At 39.5% G+C, this 7,183-nt stretch overlaps 1 pseudogene; it reads left to right on the top strand.

The window, feature by feature from the left end:
- Positions 1-937: 937 nt before the first annotated feature.
- Positions 938-2,836, top strand: LOC111156895 (annotated as a pseudogene).
- The last annotated feature ends 4,347 nt before the right edge of the window (positions 2,837-7,183 follow it).

The raw sequence follows: 7,183 nt of genomic DNA, 5'->3' as shown, positions 1-7,183 counted from the left end.
TTTCCGTCCCCAAATAAACAGCTAATGAATATTCATGCATATTGAATGCAGTCAGAGAAAAAGCCAAGAATAGAACATCAGAGTGCATACTCCTACTCCCCATCTGTAACCATTAGGAAAACAGGACTACATTGCCACTAGCTAGGCAAGGAGTCATTCATTCAACAAACAGCTATTAATTGCACATTATGTACAAGCCACTGAAATAAACAATAGAGGCTTTTTTTTTTAATTTCAAAGAAGACAAATTACCTGAAAGTAGAGAATAATGATTTAAGAGTATTCATTCAACAAATATTTACTGAGTACATACTTCACATGAGACCATGATATAGGCACTAAAACATCAAGCTATTAATTTTTTAAAAGTGATCAAAATCATTTCCCTTACAAAGTTTATGTTCAGGTTGAAGAAGATAAAGAACAAAGGAGTGTAAAATACACAGTATGACTGATGGTGGCAAGTACTACACAAAAAAATTAAAAAATAGAAAAAAAAATAGAAAAGCGAATATGGGTGCATATGGGAGGACACTAATTTAACCCAGGAAATGAGAATCGTCTCACAAAGAAGATAAAATGCTGAAAAGAAATAAAAAATTAAAAAATTAAAAAAGAAAGATAAAATGTGAATATAGAGTTGATGGGAATATGGAAGGGAGCCACATGGGAAGAGTATTCGGGACATAGGCTATATGGGGTGCAAAGCCTCTGAGGAAGGTGAGCAAGCAGGAGGCTAGTGTAGCTAATGTAGAGGGAACATGTTGGAAGAAAAAAGTTCGAGATAAGAGGATGTCGGATCATTTTTTTGCTATAGAAATCATCATTTTTAATGCTACAGAAGATACAAAAAGTCTTTGACTTTGACTCTAATTAGATGGGAGGCCGTCAGGGTTTGAGCAGAGGAATGACATGATCCAACTTGGATGTGAAAACAATGTCATTAGCCTATGAGCTCAAAGTGGACTGGAGGGGCAAGGACAGAAGAAACAAGTCCAGTGGGGTGGTGCTGACTACTGTCAGGTTAAGGAACGATGAAGGGTTGGATGGGGATAGAAATGGTGGAAATGATGAGAAATATCTGAACTGGGGATGTTTCGAATGTGGAGCTTGTATGATTTCTTGAACCATCTAACGTTTCATTTTGAAATACAATACACATGTAGAAAAGTGCATCAAATAGAAATGTAAAATTTACCAATGTAATATAATATAATATAATATATGTAATATAAAGAAGACACCATGTATCCACCACCCAGAGTAAGAAAAAAACATGGACAGCGCTCCAGCTGATCCACTCAACAAGCTGGAAGAAAGACTGAGTTAAGTACAAGCTCAGGAGATCTAAAAGAGACCCAGTCATACTTACAGAAGTGAAAAGGATGGAGTCTGAAATAAAAATTTCCCTAGGTAGGATGCACAGCAGAAGAGACACTGCAAAATAAAAGATTAGTGAACTTTCCCAGATGGTGTCTTTTTTTTAAAATTTTTATTTTTTAAAAGATTTTATTTACTTATTTGACAGACAGAGATCACAAGTAGGCAGAGAGGCAGGCAGAGAGAGAGGGGAAAGCAGGCTTCCTGCTGAGCAGAGAGCCCGATGTGAGACTCGATCCCAGGACCATGAGATCATGACCTGAGCCGAAGGCAGAGGCTTAACCTACTGAGCCACCCAGGTGCCCCAAGATGGTGTCTTTAATGAAAAGGGATGGAATTACATTTTTAAGAAATATGACAGACATCTTCCAAGAGAAATAAATGTTGTTCCTGAGGGTTCTGCCACTGCCAGAGGAAATATTCTCTTCATAGTAGAAAACACAGAGTCAGAGTGTTACTGGCTTACAAGGTGGATTGAGACTATTCTTGTTCAGTCCTGGTATCCAATCACAGTGGCTACAAATTCTAGAAAGCAAAAGACAATATTGGTAAAATATTTCTTAGAAAATTATGATCACCTAGTTGGTATACAAGTTACAGGGTTTTGGCTACAGAGGAGTCCCCTTCCAAGACACCACCGGCTTGGAGCACCTGCTCACTTGGTTAACTTCACAAGAACACATACAATAGCAGGGATTGCTCTAATTAAAAATATGGAACAAAAGATCCTGTTCCAGGCTATTCTGTTCCATTGGCAGAGAAGAGTATCACAGCAGCTTGAGGGAAAGACCATGAAAAAGATGCTTTTGCACAGAGTAACATAGCTTTCATTGGTGCCTGTATTTATAGTCAAGGATAGCTGTACCATTTATAATATATGTGTGAGACAATAGGAGATGAAGATCTAAGACATTTAATGGTATCAAACTGTACAGAGGCACCACTAATAATGAGACCTGCTTCTGGAAATCCTCTTAACACTATATTAAGGAGTTTAGATATTTTAGGTAAGAAATTCCTGGTTACTGAGAATTCAAAGGGCAACAAGCTGCTGCCATGCTATCTTAGAGTTAGTCAAGGGGATGGTACAGATAGACCTCATGTAAGATTGCACAAGGTATAAACCAAAGCCAAAACAAAAACAAAAACAAAAACAAAAAAATGGTGTATTAAAGTATTTCCTTCGGTGCTGGTGGAGCTCTGTTTCAGAAATTAACAAAGCATCTCTTGAATTTTCCCTTCAGGTACTGCATAGCCTTGGGATTAATGTCTTCAAGGATGCAGGTTCTGATTACAACATAGGCCCAGAAAAGGCTGATTATCTTGACATAGGACATGGCAGAGAAATTTACTACACTTGAGAAAAAGATACCTTGAAGAATTTGGTCATCATCTTCTCCATACTGTCTTCAAGAGGGGTAGGATGGCAAGGGAGGGAAAAAAAATGCACAACTAAAAGAATGATCCAGAAACTGCATCCCATTAGGCGTTGCTTTATGACTAGATATGTGAGCACTCGTGGGTGTATGGGCTCACGTGTAAGCAGGCATCCATGTGTGTATGTAATACACGCTTACTCTACAGATGTATTTATGTTCTATGATACGTTATAGCCATGCTATTTGTTGGTTTATGAACATTCTGCCCTTCTCATTTGTTTTCTCCAACATTTAGGTAACCTCTAATTAGGAAATGCATTTAATCATGTGAAAGATTAATGTTGAACTAAGCTTTTAAGGGCCTAATGCCAAGAGATAGTAATTCAATCTGGTACTGATCTCCTCACAAATAACAGAACTGAGAAACTTTTATATAGAACTGGAGATCACATGAAACAGATTTGAATAAAATTACCATGATTGCTTTATGTTTATATTTAACTTATATTTTTGTACAAACAAGATTGTGTAAGGTATATTTAAAGCTTTAGTGATTTAAGAGTCTTTCTTACCCTTCATGATTTTTGAGTGCAGACTTCTAAAGAAATACGTGTAAACAAATTACATTGTCTTTTTCTCATTAATCATTAAATAAAGTATGGCCTTCACAAAAACAGTTTCCAAATTATGTTAGAACAAACCCTGGAGAAAACCGGGTTGTAAACCTACAACATATGGGAAACGGTATGTAAGGAATTAGGAGGAAAACTCATGAAGTCCTAGTGACGTAGTGTTTTGCTATCACCTAGCTGGTGGAAATGCTTCATAAAAACGTCTTCCTTCTCTCTGAGGATGTGCCAGTGAGACGCTGAAGCCAGCTCCCACGGGCTCCTCAGGACCAACTGAATGCATCTCTTCCCAGCTCCACTTGCAGTGACATCAATAATGGCTTGAAATCACCCATGACAGAAGCATTACACCATGCAAACTGGCAACTGCCACTGATTAAGGCTTTTTTTTTTTTTTCCTTTTGAAAACTCAGTTATTAAGCATTTGCCCTTACAACATTCGGAGGACTATGAGCCTATACATCGTGCATTGTGGGTATCAAGATGAAAGACACTCTAGATATGGTTCCCGGGGAGACAGAATCTGAGATGAAGATATATGCGTAGGAAGTTGTCTCAGACCTGACTTTCATTTTCTCTACTCCGATGCTTTGCCATTTGGGGCTTGGCCAACACTAGGGGGGCTGCCCAATTTCTAGAGATAGTAACTACTCTGACTACAAGTGTGCTTGTTAAAGATTTTTTAAAAATTTTATTTGACAGAGAGGCAGGCAGATAGAGAGGGGAAGCAGGCTCCCCCTGCTGAGCAGAGAGCCCGATGCAGGGACCCTGAGATCATGACCTGAGCTGAAGACAGGCTCAACCCACTGAGCCACCCAGGTGTCCACACAAGTGTGCTTTTTAAAGGCAAACATAACAATCCTAAAAACAAACCTAACAATAACAAACCTAAGAGTTTACACCCCCAACCACCTGTCCTCACCACCCCAGGGCCAGGTACCGGGCAAGTAAGGGCAGCCTCTGTAGCCGTGAGTAGACATTTTTTTTTTTTTTACAAAACTTGCCTCATTTGTCCCTTTGCTTGAAAATCCCATTAACCCTTCTTGCTCATAGGACCTCCCTCTCCCACTGCCTCCTGACTGACCCCAGAGCCTTGCTATGCTGCCCACCATTGTGTAGTGGGGCCCCTCTTCTTGAGAACTGAATAACTATCTTCTCAGTGGCAATCATCTCCTTCACACCTAAATAATAACAAAACCTATAAAGACAGTAGTTCCTTGAAAATGCTCTCAAGATCAACACATTTGAAAAAGAGATAGAAATATTTAGTCCCAAGAAAGGCCTCAATCAACCCCACAGAAATGGGATGTTCTTCTAAAGCATTCCCTTTGAGGCAAAAGGCCTGGCTTTCATAAGCCTGTGCTGATCAGGGTAGGGTGTGTCCAGATGGTAGACAGAGGGCTTGACCTCCCCTTGGAAGAAACTCTGGCTGCTAACATCACTCACAGAGGGATTCTGCTAAGTGCTATGAGCCACCAATATCCTCAGCATCTGGGGGAAGCTCCTCAGTTCTCACAGAGGGCTGGGGAGGTATACCTCTGCACATACGACACAACAAGAAGATAAAGTCAACTACCAGATGCTAGCTTTTAATATTCATGAGCTTTCTGAGGGAGTTAACGTCAGTGAGGAGAATAAATGCTGCCGCAGAAAAGGCGCTAAAAGTTCGTGCCAAATGCAAAGTCCGATATGGCCCTTCAACCCTGGCAGAAAAATAAATGTAAAATAAATTAGCCATTTACAACTTTGCAAAACCCAACAGACTGTGAAGATTTATCACCTGGACCATGAAAAAAAAAAATTGACTATCTTCTACAAAGTAATTAAAAATGAAGATTGATGCAACTGAAGTCCAAATAAAATAAGCTTCAAGAGTAGACAAAATGTGGAAATAAAAGTTTGCTGGATTTGTGTGTCACCCTCTCTCTCTCCCCCTCCCTCCCTCCCTTCCTGTCTCTGTCTCTCTCTCTCCCCCCTCCCTCCCTGTCTCTGTTCCTGTCTCTCTCCCTTTCTCTCTCTTCCTCTCCTCTAATTTGACTTTATTGTTTCCTATCATTTTGTAAAGTTGGTGACTGACTGAACAGGCTAGGACCATGGTCAAAGGCTGGCTGATGACGCTCTTCATCCCCCACAACAGTGAGCACAAGGGCATGAAACCCGTGTGGATTCTGAGCAAGGTGAGTCTAAGGAAATTTTCTGTTTGTCCTTAACTGTTTTCTCTCTAGGAATTAGGGAATAAAGGATGAGCAATCCACACTTAGCACCCTTTCATCATTCTAATAAACCATGACAGAAATAAAATACATCCCTCCCCTCCCAAATTAAACAGATACCATGGTTGAGCCACAAAATCCTATAGATTTTTCTGTAAAACGTAAGGAAACAGACAAAAGAGAATGGCTTTTATTCAAAGAAATTTAGCACATTTTTACAGGAAAAGAAAATGTCTAAAGATTTCCTAAGCATTCACAGAAACCAGTGCAGATGAGGAAAAGGAGCTAGTCAAGGGAATGGCTGAAGGAAAGACCATACTTCTTCACGACTAGTTGAAGATGTGAAAGTTTCTCTAGGGACACATCTTTTATAAAACATGGTGTCTGAGTGCAGTGGTTTACTTGCTTCTTGATGCTTTCCTTGCATTGTGTTCTAAATACCTAGACAGCTGCAGATCTCTTACTTGGTTCTATACAATCAAATACATATTTATTTTTCTGGTCCTGTGCTTGCTGCCACTGAAGACACAAAGTTAATAACAGCTAACACATTTTGAGCATATATCACAGACTAGAAGCTACACAAATCTTTTCAAACTCTCACAACAGTCCTTTGGTAATGAGCTTATAATTATTTTTATTTATGGGTAAAAAAACTAACACTACCAAAAAAGAAAAAAAAAAGCTAACACTCAGGAACATTAAGTAACTTGCTTAAGGATATGACCTTGCAAGTTGCTAAGAAAGACCAGAACCATGGTCTGGTAGCAGAGTTTGAAATCTAAACTATTCTGCTATACACTGTCTAGTCTAGTTTCTTTTCTCTTTCTTTTTTTATAGACTGATTTATTTATTTGAGAGAGACAGCACATGCACCAGATCAGGGAAAGGGGTAGAGGGTTAGGGAAAGAGAATCTCAGGCAGACTCCCTGCTGAGCATAGAGCCTGACAAGGGGTTTGATTCCATGACCCTGAGATCATGACCTAAGCTGAAATCAATGGTCAGACACTTAACCGACTGAGCCACCAAGGCGCCCCCAATCTCTTTCCATAAGAAGAGATTCAGTATTATCAACAGGATTCTAGAAGGAAGGAGAAAATGATTTTACTCTTGAAAAACTAGTTGAAAATAGGTACTTAAAGATGGTAGTTATGGAGGGGGGAAATGTTCATGCAGAGATTTTACAATATTGTAGGACATCTTTTGAGGAGACAAGTTGGTATTGTATCAGCAACCACCAGAAGATAACCTTGGGACAAATTATAGAAGCTCTAGATATTTATCCATCCCTTGGTTTAATTACTGGATTTTATAACCAGAGAAAAGTCTTTGTCCACAGTCCTTAAGAATGTCCCTAATAGAAGACATGCATTATAGGAGATAAGAAGGAAGTTACTGCCTTAGAAAGTACTGATTCTTAGTGTCATCTCTCTCCTTCTGAATCTCCCTGTGTACTCTCAGGTCTGCCAGGGCAATCGCTATGGCCAGAAAGCCCTTACACCTCACAGTCCTGCCGATCTATTACTTAATTTCCTACCCAGACCATCCAATGGAAAAAAAGACTGGCAGCCATATTGAATG

This window comes from Enhydra lutris, unplaced genomic scaffold, assembly GCF_002288905.1.
Source record: "Enhydra lutris kenyoni isolate GAN:26980312 unplaced genomic scaffold, ASM228890v2 scaffoldscaffold50, whole genome shotgun sequence".
NCBI lineage: Eukaryota > Metazoa > Chordata > Mammalia > Carnivora > Mustelidae > Enhydra > Enhydra lutris.
The sequence above is the reverse complement of the archived record's forward strand: the minus strand, read 5'-3'. Positions and strand labels throughout refer to the sequence as shown.